Source organism: Tursiops truncatus, chromosome 4 (assembly GCF_011762595.2).
Source record: "Tursiops truncatus isolate mTurTru1 chromosome 4, mTurTru1.mat.Y, whole genome shotgun sequence".
Lineage (NCBI taxonomy): Eukaryota > Metazoa > Chordata > Mammalia > Artiodactyla > Delphinidae > Tursiops > Tursiops truncatus.
In genome coordinates, this window is record NC_047037.1 from 96872603 (window position 1) to 96886897 (window position 14295).

General features: G+C 38.8%; 2 protein-coding genes across 6 annotated transcripts in view; one reads left to right on the forward strand and one right to left on the reverse strand.

Annotated features, from left to right (window-relative positions):
* The window catches only part of CMSS1 (cms1 ribosomal small subunit homolog), a 383373-nt gene that overhangs the window by 313222 nt on the left and 55856 nt on the right, over window positions 1-14295 (reverse strand). The gene's annotated exons all lie outside the window — the stretch shown is intronic.
* LOC101319409 (filamin A-interacting protein 1-like) overlaps window positions 12914-14295 on the forward strand; it is a 50721-nt gene continuing 49339 nt past the window's right edge. Inside the window, exon 1 of the mRNA XM_019922737.3 lies at window positions 12914-13071. The gene's annotated coding sequence lies outside the window, so the exon portion shown is untranslated. The remainder of the gene's footprint in view (window positions 13072-14295) is intronic.

A 14295-nucleotide genomic window follows, 5' to 3' on the forward strand; every position in this document is an offset into this window, starting at 1 on the left:
AAAGTAAAACCAAATACATCAATAATCACTGTAACATAGACTAAATACATTAAAAGACAAAGATTGTCAGATTGGATTAAAACAGTTCTAACAATAATAATAATTCCCAACTGTATGCTGTTCATAAGTGACTCAAACATAAGAATATAGCAAAACTGAAAGTAAAAGTTTGGAAAAGAGACATCATCAAGCAACCACTAACCAAAAGAAAGGTTATACAACTATGTTAATGAGACAAAAGGGACCTTAAGGTGGAAAGCGTCTATAAAGAGTCACTATATAATGTGAAAAGATTCCATTTTCTAGGAATAGTTTGAACTTACATGCACATAAAAATATGGTCTCTAATAACTATAGCAAGAATTGACAGAAACACAAGGACAGACTAATCCACCACCACAGCGGAAGAGTCTAACACACCTCTTAAGTCATTAATAAATCAAGCAGGCAAAACTCAGCAAGGTTACAGAAGATTTTAACAACATAATAAGCAAGGTTTATTTGTAGTGAGGATGATGTTCTTAACTCCTACAGAATATACATTCTCTTTAAGCAGATAGGGAACTTGTACAAAAACTAAACACAGTGGGACCATAAAGCAAATCATAACAAACTTCGAAAGGCAGATAACAACTGACCATATTTTCTGACTATAACGTAATCAGTGACAAAAAGATCTCTCCCTCCTGCCCCAAATATATGCTTAAAAATTAAGAAGCACAACTTTAAATAACTCATGAGCCAAAGAGAGGGATCAAAGCCCAATAAAACCACGGGGAAAAAAGAAACAAACTAAAGTCCTTAGCAAAGCTATTTTTTGTACTGAAATTTATGAAATCTCAGAACTGACCCAATGAAGACAATCACAGAATTTCTTTTCCCTGGAAGTTGAAAAGTGAAGATAAAAGTGTCTGTCTCAACAAAAAGCATTCTGAGAAGATTCTCTTCTCAACTTTACCTTCCACAATCAGTAAATAAAATTGCTGATAGCTAAGTACTTAAGAAGGTGAACCTAAAACATAAAGAACCTCCTCCAGTGTAAGTAATGGATCAAACAGGTACCTCTGCAAAGGACATTATCAAAACGAACAAACAAACCAATTCATTCGGCAAGTCATTCATTCATATTCAGAGTTTGTGTGTATGATATGAGCAGCCTTGGGAGATCTTTACCCAGCTACCAACTTTTTCTCTGAGGAGAAGCTTTGATAAATCATAATTACTTATCAAGTAAATGGCTCAAGAGAGCCATTCTTTTAATAAAGCTAAAAGAAATTCTCCTGCTTAAGTAAAACATTATACATCTATTTTATTTTGATTCTCAGAAAAGACCTTTAAAACTTTTCACTAGAGGCTACTCCACACCCTCACTTGTCCAAGAATTATACCTAAAAGAAGCATTAACATACGAATGTATAACGAGGCTGGAGTATTCCTAATTCTATTTTATGGATATTGCAGCTCAATATGCAACTGAAAAGAAACTTTCCAACAAAGCCACTTAAAACTGCTTTCAGTATGTTACTCAAATGCTCAAAAGCTGCCAATGGCATCCTACTGTCTACATTAAGTTAAAACCCCCACTGCTTGAATTTTAAGACCCATTTATAGTCTGGCCCCACCCTTTGCGACCACTCTCTCCTCCAGGGCTGCAATGTATACCACTTGTACAACTGTCTGCAGGGGCCCCATACTGCTCAACAAGAGCCAGTCAGTGACTACAGTCAATCCAGGGTCCCTTTGCTCTGCCATTCTCCTTCCTGGAATTACATACTCACCCTTCAAGGTCCAGATGAACCTTATCTTCTGTTATGAAGACCACCCAGATATTTCTAAGTCTAACTGATACTTTTGTAAAAATTCTTACTTCACCAAACTCAGCATCCCAATTTCATATTAATTGGTTTTTGGCTTTTGTTTATTTGTTTCTTCTATCTACCCATCAAAATCTAGGCAGGGTCATGCTTTATACTCTCTACCCCCATCACCACGAACTTAGCACAGTGATAAATACTCACAGAAGGTGCTCAACAAATATATGTTGAGTGCTTCTTAAAAGAACATGGCGGATGCAGACTAGGCCTAACTTCCTTATGCCTATAAGTCATCACAAGAGCGCCCCCCCAACAGTATTCCCTTTGATATCCCACATCCTTCAATTTAGAAGGGAAAATGTAATATCTTTTTCATTCGCTCAATTCCATTCCAGTGAGCAAGTATCATGAACAAAGGTTAATTTTTTTCAAGATTTTTCATCATATTTTCTCACTGGCACTACCTAATTGGAGAACACAGGCCCTTTCATCCCATCAGGAGCATAAAAATTCTTCAATGTTGTACATGCGAAAGCCATGCATCAGCTGCCAACCCCCCTCCCATCCATCTTGCTACTAACACATTGGCATAAATGACTGATGATAATCCTCATTCACAAAAAGTGCTATTAGTTGTTGAAGGTCACAATGACTAGACAAAAAGAGAACACATATAGCCTTTGGGAAGTAGATTTCCATTCCTGATCTAAAAATTTGAATTTTATTATTGTTCATTTCCCCTTGTAGTTGTTAGTGAGCATACATAAAAGCCTGAATGTGTACTTGTGTAGCATGTAGTGTATGTGTGGTTATGAGCAAAAAGGAGGGAAGAAAGAGGAAGAGAGTTAGACATATGTTCCACAAGGTTTCAGCAAACAACAGCCATAGTTAGAGGATGGATGGATGGATGGAGTCTAATTTTAACCAAAAGTCAGTCAGCACCTATCAGAGGTGAGGCAACACCTCAGCCATTTTCATATTTTGAGTCTACTGATATACTAAAAAGAGGAAATGAAATGCCAATGTAAGTTCATGAACTCATGCTAATTTTATTTTTTTATTTTAAAAATCATTTATTTATTTTATCTTTGCATTGGGTTTTCGTTGCTGCACGTGGGCTTTCTCTAGTTGCGGTAAGCAGGGGCTACTCTTCATTGCGGTATGTGGGCTTCTCATTGAGGTAGCTTCTCTTGTTCTGGAGCATGGGCTCTAGGTGTGCAGGCTTTAGTAGTTGTGGTGCATAGGCTCAGTAGTTGTGGCTCGCAGGCTCTAGAGCACAGGCTCAGTGGTTGTGGCGCACGGGCTTAGTTGCTCCGTGGCATGTGGGATCTTCTTCCTGGACCAGGGATCGAACCTGTGTCCCCTGCATTGGCAGGCGGATTCTTAACCACTGCACCACCAGGGAAGTCCCGTGCTAATTTTAAATACTTGCATTTAGCAAAGAACTTTGAATTTTTGTATTGAAAGATAAGGTAATGAAATATAATTGAGCTATTCATAGGTTTTGAAAATTAATTTATAGAATATTCTAAGTGGCACAGACTAGTAATGAGACAAATAAGCAATCTTATTATAAACTTATCATTTCTGTCAATCTTATCAGAGTATATCAGCACTTGGAGATAAATCTCAGAGCCCAAATTTGAGGTCACTCAGAGTCGACACCAGTGACGACTCTCCAGATTCTCAGTGTGAATAAGTGAGCTGGAACATGGACATTCTGGCATCACTAGGGCAAGAGCCATTCATGGTAAGTGAAAATTGATTCTATGTGTTTCAGAACTAAACTGGATCAGTCTTCATTAGAACTGACTATATTTAAAAAGAAACCAGCTCTATTTTAAGTTATGTTTTGCCAAGAGTCAAGTGTTAGGAAGAAACTCTGCCCCTGCAGTTTTTACTCCTCAAGTCCTCAGGCTGTCAGAGCACTATCATGACAGGCTTTTCCCTACCTGCACGATTAAATACACCCCCATGGGGAAATTTCCCTAGCAAATAATATTTGTGATCAAGGAAATTACAGAAACTTGATTAAATGGAAGAAAGAATAGTTTCCACATCAAGACTTAATCAGTATCATGTTGATTTAAAAGTACAAGGCCAAAATCTATCACTGCAAATATCCTGCACACACTATCCTGCACACATACTTGCCTCCATGGATATGAAATAAATGGCACATAAAATGGACCAAAAGCTAACAGTCAATGAGTGGGAGTAGTGTGTACATGATCATCATCTCTTTTTCTTGCTGGATCCAAAGCACTTCTTTGAAGTCACTTCCTCATTCAGCAGGTTTGTGGAATGCCCACTATGTGCAGGGCATTGTGCTTGTCCTCAGATAGAATCTCACAGAGAGGGAAGGAGGTTTGAAAGATCAAGGTAGAGGGCTGGGCAGAATAATCACCACATATTAGGCTCTCAATAAATGACAGCAATTCTTTTCCCTTCCCTTCCCACTCCTTAAATCTTCTTTGAACCATGAAACTTAAGTCAGAGGGATTTTAAGAAGATATTTGATAGGATTCTTAAATCTTTGTCATAATCTGAAAAGATTAAAGAACATACAGATTCAGAAGTTGGCAATAAATGAAAACAGTTTAAAACACAGTATGGTAGGATTTTTAAGTGATCCTTTCAATATGATTTCTATTACTGTTACTGTTGTTTTGATGCTTATAGTGACGTAAATAATTAGAGAAGGAGAGAAGACAGAAGGAGGAAAGAGAAGAGGGAAGGGAGGGAGGAGAAGAGAAAAGAGAGAGAAGAAACTGTACAAAGCAGAAACACTTCAGAGTTCTGCAGCAGAAAAGGCATCACACACTGGCCTGAGCTCTGCCCCATCTGCGTGTCCCTGAACAGGCTACTGCACAGCCTGAGTTTCAGTTTCAGTTATTCAGTTATAAGATGAGGGAAGCTGACCAGGTGATCTCCAAGATCCATTCGCACTCTACTATCCCATGGTGCAAGCATAATGAAGTAGGTGGCAGATAGGAGAGATACAAAGTTCTATGACTCCAGGCTTAGTACTGTTTACCCCCAAGACCAAATTTTACTACAAGACACTGAGTGTGATTTCTACCAGAGGTTGCTGAAGTCAGTCTGCAATTCAAACCCTGGTGCCACTCTTCACTTCCTCTGTGATCTTTCACAGGTTACTTCACCTCTCTGTTCCTCAGTTATCTATCCCACTGGGTCATTATGTGGATCAAAGTTGGTATTATATGTAAAGCATACAGTTCATGGCATCCATTAAACAATAAATGTGTTATATATTATTGTTGTTATTATAACAAAGATATAATATAAACAAAACCAACAAAGGATAGAAGTGATTAACCCAGATTATCACGGGAGCAGTGCATGATGAAAATACTTAGGTGTGTGGTTGTTCATTAGGAGGCTGGTGATCAGTAAGCTCAATGACACAGCAGTTTGATGTGGTTGCCTAAAATGCTACGAAAAATTAAGGTTTACACACACACTCACACACACACATACATAGAGAGTCTATAAGTCTATAAAGGGGAAGTAACTATACTCGGAAGTAACTTGTTCATTCTGAGCACCAAACCATTAGACACAGGGTGTGAAAGGACTGAAATTATATCAAATAGGAACACCTGATGATTGAGGACAAACTGTCTTCAAATATTTAAAAAACTGTCATGTCAAAGCAATGTATTTGTTCAGTATGGCTCCACAGAAAGATCAGGAATGTCAGTGGAAGTCAGAGGAAGCCAATTTTTAGTTCGGAATGGAATGGACTTGTTGAGGAAGTAACAAATCGCTGGAGCTCTTCAGCTCTGACTAATGACAACTTGACTGTGTATGTACCAACTCCCAGAAGAACGGTGAAATTCTCACTGGAGAGATATTTCAATTTAAGGGTGAACACAAGACTTTTGACCTCCCTCCCGAACTTGAACCTGTATTTTATGATGTAAATTGGATGCCTAGTGGCATAAATTATAAAAGGATTTCTCATATACAGAATAACCAATTGGCAAGCATGCAAGACAATGTTGTTAAGTGACAGAATTAATATTAAAAGCTCAGATCTCTCCATTAAATTTTTGACCAGAGTTGTCAACCCATTACCAACCTTGGTGGCTTGAGTTGATTACCAGATCTTTAATTTAAAAGAAATGCAACAGGGCTTCCCTGGTGTTGCAGTGGTTAAGAATCCGCCTGCCAATGCAGGGGACATGGGTTTGAGCCCTGGTCCGGGAAGATCCCACATGCCACGGAGCAACTAAGCCTGTGCACCACAACTACTGAGCCTGTGCTCTAGAGCCTGCAAGCCACAACTACTGAGCCCATGTGCCACAACTACTGAAGCCTGCACACCTAGAGCCCGTACTCTGCAACAAGAGAAGCCACCTTAATGAGAGGCCTGCGCACCGCAACAAAGAGCAGCCCCAGCTCACTGCAACTAAAATGAAAGCCCGCGCATAGCAACTAAGACCCAACGCAGCCAAAAAAAAAGATAAATAAATTTTTAAAAATAAATAAAAGAAATGCAACAAAAATATTGCATTTTTAATCCATAAAGTGGATAACTTGCTCATTAATGTTCCAAATTAGTTCCGTGGTTAGTATAAACCTAGGTACATTACACTAATATTAATTAGGATTTCAGACACATTCTTTTTGACAGTTCTAATCACATTGCTTAATTAGCCATTTTTGATTTTTCAAGTTTCCCAGCAGAGACATGCAGACCCATAAAACATAGTGGCTGGATCAGCAATGTACTGTTTGACCTTGGGGCAAGTCCTTTTAACCTCTCCAAGATCCAACTATCTCATCTACTTAAAAAGGGAGAACAAAGAGTGGTAATAAGGAGCGTAGATGTTTTTTAAGGCCTTTTACACTATAAAATGTGATTTTATAAAATGATTATCCTTCGTAATAAAACTCAAAGCACATTTCTTATTTCTTAATTTGTTCGTCATTTTTCCCAGTGGAGACATCTTTAGCCATAATGTAGGGAAGTGAAGCATTTAGTCTATAAAACCATCACTGACTGCTCTGTGAGATAGTTTTATTCTGTCTTTCTGGGGTTTTGAAAAAGTTGCCTGACTGAGGGAAAGGATTTTACAACTAGAAGCCACCTTCATATCAAGTAATAATCAACTATAAATAATGGACAAAGCAGAATCAGGGACAGGAGGGAAGAGCATAAAATGTCTCTTTCATAAAAATAACCTTAGAATGAACCATTTTACTCTCACTTTTTTTTTTTTACTTCCTAAATGCTTTATTTCCTTAGGCCTTCTAGATCCATTTCAATGAGTTTATATGATTAACAGTTTATCCTCATGCATTGTTATATTTGAGTTTCCAATGATAAAAGAAAACATAAAGTCAACTCACCCATCTGTTTCACCCTTAGTTGGCCAACTATTCCAATAACATCCTAAACTGTCCCAATGACTTCCAACTAAAAAAACCTGTTCAATTGTACTTTATTTATTTTATTTTTGGCTGCGTTGGGTCTTTGTCACTGCGCGCAGGCTTTCTCTAGTGGAGGTGAGCGGGGTCTACTCTTCGTTGTGGTGCGCGGGCTTCTCATTGCTGTGGCTTCTCTTGTTGCAGAGCACGGGCTCTAGGCACATGGGCTTCAGCAGTTGTGGCTCGCGGGCTCTAGAGCGCAGGCTCAGTAGTTGTGGCACATGGGCTTAGTTGCTCTGCAGCTTGTGGGATCTTCTCAGACCAGGGATCAAACCCGTGTCGACTGCATTGGCAGGTGGATTCTTAACCACTGCGCCACCACGGAAGTCCCCAATTGTACTTTGAACCCATAGGTCTTCCTCCTTTATATTTAGCCTGAAATCAAGCTCCACAACTATACAGAAAAAGCTGTCAGAGTAGTTTCTTTTAAAACGCATTACTTAAAAAAGACATGGAATACCAACTAGTTTACAAGGTCCCTTTAAAAAAAATGGATTGAACAAAGTATTAAGAACAATCTGTACTTGCAAGGGACAAAGAAGATGACCTAATAGGTCTCTTCCATCTAATTTCTGTGATTCAAGGATTTTTTTTTACTCTTGCAGCAATACTTGTGAGTTCAACAATTTCACAAAACTATTATTAGTTACCAAGGAAACACAAAATGTTTGCAGGAATAAATAAGCAAATGGACTGGACCTAAATAGCAGGCTTTTCCTGCTTCTCATTTAATAATCTTATGGTGATGTCATATTATCAATCCTTCATTCTCCCCAAGTCATTCTGCTCACCTACTGGCATGCTCACTAGAGTCCTATAGTCAACTCATAGCATCCCACGTAAACCAAGAATAGGAGGTCTCTGATCAACAGAAAAGTCTCCATTAAATATGGACTTCCTTGTTTCATTTGTTAAAGAAAAACCATGGTGATGTCAGTGGTTGGCTTTATGACCACCATTTCTAGGGAAAATATGCAAATATATGCTTTTAAATGACCCGATAGCTACAGAAAAGCCAGGAACATTAATATAAAAAGGTAAAAAGAAACAATACACAATTATGGCCCAAAGTATGAAAACAATTATGCTTTACAAATGCTTAGAAAAAGACCAAAAGGAAACATAGTACATGGAATTGTTAATAGTTGGCAGTATTCATGTGGTAGAACTAGTTGTAAAATGTCTTTTTGACTTTTCTGCATTTTCCAAATTATGACATGGGCACTGAACTATTTTTAAGTTAATTTTTAAAGCCACAAAATAGCATTCATTTTAATGTTAATAAAGGGCTTCCCATTCCCTAACATTACCACTGACACTGTTGCTATCAGCCCAAGTTAACTCTCAAGGGGATTGGTACCTTTATAAAATCAAAGTCTGCTAAAGTAAGAATAGGAATAGTTGAGGAGCCTCTGGAAACGTCAAGGACTATGGAGGCCTGGGACAGGAGATCTGGGCTGCAGGTAAGAGTGAGACAGTCTGTATGTAAATTCAAATTCACTACAGCCCATTAACTGCTGGTTAAGCTCTCGGTGCGCAGTGTAAGTGCTGTGCTGCCTGGGGATGTGGTATATTTCATGAAGGCATTTATGTGTACAGAGCGAGGCAGATACCACCTGGGGAACAGAAAGAAGAGTGAAAGGAAGAGGTAGGTTAGAAAACTGATTGTCCCTGGCATGGAGAGAAGCTGCTTTCACCCTCAGACTTTCCTTTTGGTTCTATGTTCCACAGTTGCCCACCTGTGGTGCTCAGTCTCTTTAGCCTTCCTCCAAAATTGTGTAGAAGCAGAGAAGTGATCAGTTCCACATCTACAGCAGGCTTGCCCAATGCTCAGAGGCAAAGCCATTTTTCAAGAAGTCTGTGCATGAGATGTTAGAATGTTCTGTCAGGAGGAATATCTTAGCACCAAAGGCTCACACTCTGGCCAATCCAACTACTGGCTGATGCAATGAAGGACCACAGCATTCTGCCTCTCCCCATGCCATACTGGATCTATATCCCCTCTCTGTTCAGCTTCTCATAACAGCACCACGCTCATAATAAGAATTGCTGTTTTTCTTTGCATGTTATAGTGTTTCCACATATACTCTTTTAGAGGCAAAGGAGCAAACATGTCACATGCCAAGTGAGTGTTACCATCCCAAAGCTTGCAGCAGAGCTTCCAGAGAGCAGTGCACACTGCCACTTACCTGATGAAAGAACCAATAGTAAAAATTGTGGGCGGCTCTAGAAAAGGTTCAGCTAATTATGAATACTGCTTCTCTGGCACTTATTCAGATGACCAAAAGACTTTACCAGTCACAAGAAGAAACAAAGGCAGGGAGACAGGACAAGAAAGAAAATAAGAGCAGTCACTTCACAAAGAGAAACTGGCTCTGACATGCTTAGTAACACATTAATGTTATTTTAAAACAGTTAAATAATTGTGGACACTACTACTAACATTGGTTGCTGTGGCCATTGTAATAACCTCCTGGCAATAGCTTAAACCATGGGAAACTGCTGATATTCAACTGTTTTGGGCTATCTAACAAAAGAGACCTCATACCATTCAATCAAATGGATACATCCTAGTTTCCAGCCTTGTCACCTACAAACCCTTCTTCTGCATTAGAAAGCAATTAGCTTGGTAGAAAAATTCCTTTGTGCCATTTCCAAATGATAACTTAAAACTATTGCTGATTTAGATCATAAATTCAGCTTACTAGTTGTAGAAAGGACTTTTATTTGCAGGTATACTTATTTGCAGGTATACTTATATTCTCATTATAAAATGAGAAGAGTCATATAGCAACTGGATAGTAAAATTTTCAGTAAAAAGGGAAGTAAAACTTTTTCAGCCAAGACTGAGGCACAATGGTCATAACTCTATTCTTTTCATAATAAATATATGTCAGAAGCTAAGAGAACAAAAATTGCATTGCAAAGAGAATGTTGATAGGAAAAGGAAAGCAGATAAAAATCTACTCATGTGGCCAGTGGAGCACAATGCCAATGGCTGGCTGGAGTGTTCAATACAAGACCCAGGGTGCCCTTGTGTCAGTTAGATAAAGATTCCGCTTCTTCAAGACCTTTGACTTTCATCTGTTGGAAAATTTTTATAATATTCTATCTTTATTAGAACATGTTGCCAACATCCTCAAGAAAACGATCTTAGTAAATATACAAATCCACAGTGTCTCCAATGTAAACAACACTCCCTAGGGTTATTCGGCACACAGTCAGGGTGGCTCTGGTGTGTGGCCTACGAAGAGTGTGAGTTTTATTTCTCCTAGTTCAACATCAGTCTGAAAAATAAAGACACAAACTTCTCAGTTAAATCAGAATATTTCTTTACTAGCAACACCTCTGAGAGATTCTGAGCAAATCCTTAACAGAAGACAAGACTAAGGCTGTATATATAATAACACTGGTTCAATTTTTTGCTTTCATTACTTTACCAGCAGTATGACCTTGGTCAAGCAATTTTACCCTTCCAAATGTGTTTCATCATCTGAAAAGTATGGATAAAACCACCTCAAAATGTGTTATGCAGATTAAATGATGGGAGTGCATGTAGAGCATTAAGCACAGTGACTGGTATGAACTAAAAGCTCAACAAATGAGAGTTATTATTGATTCCTGAAGAGAGTGGCCACATACCATGACCTCAGCTGGAACGCTGAGTCATAGCTGTTTCAGAGGCCAGTGCTTCAGCGAGTTAAGAGCACAGGCAAGGAACTCGGAAGTAGGAGTACTAATCTTCTTTTCTCTTGCTTCGAGAACCCTAGACAAGTCTTTTAGCCATTTAACTTCTCTAGTCTTCAGTTACTTCACCTAAAGAAAAGGAGGAAATAATACTGACATATTTTACAGGGAAACTGGGAAGTCAAAAGCATGAACATAAATGCAAAGCATGAGTACAAAAGTATAAGAAAGAAATAAACGGTAGTGTCAAATGTTAGGAAGCCTCTGTATCCATCAGAGGGGAAAGGAGGCAGAACAAGTTACAAAAATGCTAGCTTTGGGTAGAGGTGCTTTATGTTACCAGTTTGGAGCTGAGATTCAGGTGTTTATGCTTCATGCAACTTTCATAACAGTCATTTTATCTCACTTGTAATAAATCAAAGCTAGTATAAAAATCTCAAAGGATATTTAATCAGTACAAGGCAAGCATAGGAGACTAAAAATATTTAAATACACTTCATAAGTGTATTTAACAAACCAACATCTAAAATGTTAATACGAAACTGCAAATCAAATATTAAAACTTAAGTTCAGCTGAAGAGTATAATCATTCACTTCTCTTAAAACAGTATATACAAAAAGCAGGGGTTAGTTTAATACACATCTCAGTAGACAGGTAGAGTGATCTGAAAGAACTGTTAAAGTGAGCCCACAGTTTATTAAAGATGATACATGTTTATTTTTGTGCCCTGCATCTTTTCGCCATGTCATTTTTGCTAACTATAAATTCTCTGCAACCAGTCTTTCTCTACTCCACACTAAAGAAAAGAAACAGGCAGACTATTTTCATTATTTCTGTTTGACAAAACATATGGAAACAATAATTCTACAGACATGTACATTATAATAGGAAGCAATCCTATTTTAATGTAATTTTAAAAATTAAATAGACTCAAGTTATTTAAACTACTCAGTTTATTTGAAACTCACAAATGAGGCAGCCACGTCTCTAATTTACTTAGCAGATTCATATAGTTGGCTAGGACTTTAGAGATTACTTCTCTTATTGCTGTGCAAAGCAATTAGGAGGCTAATTCTCATTTACAAAAAAAAGTATTTATACAAGTAAATCTGCCCCCTAGTAAAGGGTAACAGGCTTAATTCAGTCATATTTCGTCAGTTTCTTTTTTCTTCTCAGGTCTTTTTTATTTTGTTTTATTTTGTGTGCTGGTAGAAAAGAACAGATGAATTAAAACTGATTCTAAAGTTCTATTTTTATACTTTGTCTTGAAAGTACTGCACAAAACATTAAATTTCTTTAATAAATATTTTCCCTGCCATATAAACTGATTAGTTTTAACTACTTTCGTTAAAACACAGGCATGCAGAAATGAGGAACAAGGAGGTTCTCTCAGGAAAAACACTGAAAAAATAAGATTTCATCTGGCCTTCCCATCACCACTTGAAGAATTGTTTGGTAGTTACATCATCAGGAAATAAAATACTATCCTCTGAGGACCCCTACTCTTTACAAAGAGGAAAGAGAAGGTTTGAAGTCTAAATCACTCCCGGAGATGTCTCCAAAAAAAAAAAGAGACTGAGACTTCTGGCTTCCCTCTGCCGCCTTCTTCCCCAGCAACCAAAAAACAAATGTAACAAAAACGTATTTACTAAAGTATAAATAAGAATAACATGATGTGTATTTAAGAATCCCAAGCAATAACAGAAGCTTTAGAGCCCCAGAGGGAGAAAAGTTACAAGCGGATCAACCCTGACCCCCAATGACTCGATTAGCCCGGCAGGAGGGCGCCAGCGTCCCCGGCCCGCCGCCCATTCCCCTCCGCGGGGAGCCGGGACCGACTGTGCGTTCACACGGTCCGAGCGTCGGCGGAGCCGGGGCGCGATGCAGCGCCGCCGCCGCGGATCTGGCTGTCAGCGGCGCCCCCGCCGCCCGCGCCGCACACGCGGAGCTCCTTATAAGGCAGCGCAGTGACGTAACGCCCATAGGCCGGGCGCGCTCGGCGCCCCGCTCGCATTGTTCGGGCGACTCCTGGAGCGCGCACAGCCCGCTCGCAGCGCCGCGAGACTGCGGCCCCCGCCCGGCCCCCGCCCGGCCCCAGCGCAGGCGACTCAGGTAAGCCCGGGAGAGCCGCTCAGCTCCAGCAAGGGGATTGCTGTCTGAGAGCTAGGCAGTCTGTAGGTGGCTTTTAAAGTTATCAGCATCACGAACTGGACAGGTTTCGAAAAGCGCGTCCAATGAACTCTAGGTTCAAAACCTTTCCCAACTCACACAAAACCTGAAAAGTTTTCTCCGATAGAGAAAACAGATTTGGGATTTAATTTGAAATGTAGAGAAGTGAGGGATGACTATATATTACAGACGCCTTCCAAGTAAGCTATACATGGTATCCTGCCTGTATTGAGAAATCTTTGGGGAAAGGGTGGGGAGAGTATATTGTACTACAACAACTCTATCTCCTGATCTTACCTCTCCTAGGGCTCAAACTCCTTTAAGTCTTATAAGAGCACAGTGCGAAACACTACCACAAGGTAGTGGATTTGTCCCCCCCCCCCCGCAATGCCCTCCCTCTTTTGTAAATCTTCATATAAAAAACTAGAAAACCCCTGTTAGGAATACATCTTGTAATTAGGATGAATCTAACTTAAAAAGTAAAGCACTTTTTAAGCTTCAAAAAATCCTACAATCGCTATTCTGTCTTAAAAGCAAATGTTAATTAGTACAAGAAAGTAACTCACAGTTTTGAGTTCTAACTTTTTAATTCAACTCCAGTCAGTGGGTAAATGACAAACTGCAATGCAAATTAAAGATAAACCTAGTTCCTCTATAGTAACATGTTGGACAATAGCTTATTATGTAGAAATACTAATTTAAAAGGTAAAGCCTATAGAAGAATTTTGTTAATCAGTGGAGTTTTGATCCATAATTCGTTACATCTAAACCCTGGATAGACTATTGCTATAAACGAACCCTTATAGTATGATAATTGAACCATTGGCAGATGCCGAAAATCTACGTATTTTACTTTACTTTTCAGAATAAAAATCAGCAGAGGAATTAAAAACAAAATATGCTATGTCAAATTTAAAACCCTGGAATAGGAGATGAAAAAATGATTTATCACTCAAACTTTATTTGGTCTGAACATATGTTGTAAAACAAACTTAAGAAAAAAAATGTGTGAAAGAATTATTTCCCTTTTAAAATAGTCCCTATGTTTTACTTATCATTTGAAACATAGTTTTTTACCTGCTCAAAATTCGGGATATATCTGTATTTCTAGTAATTCTTGTGGTTGAGTTTTTTAAAGTATATGACATTAGTGCCTGCCATTTTTGC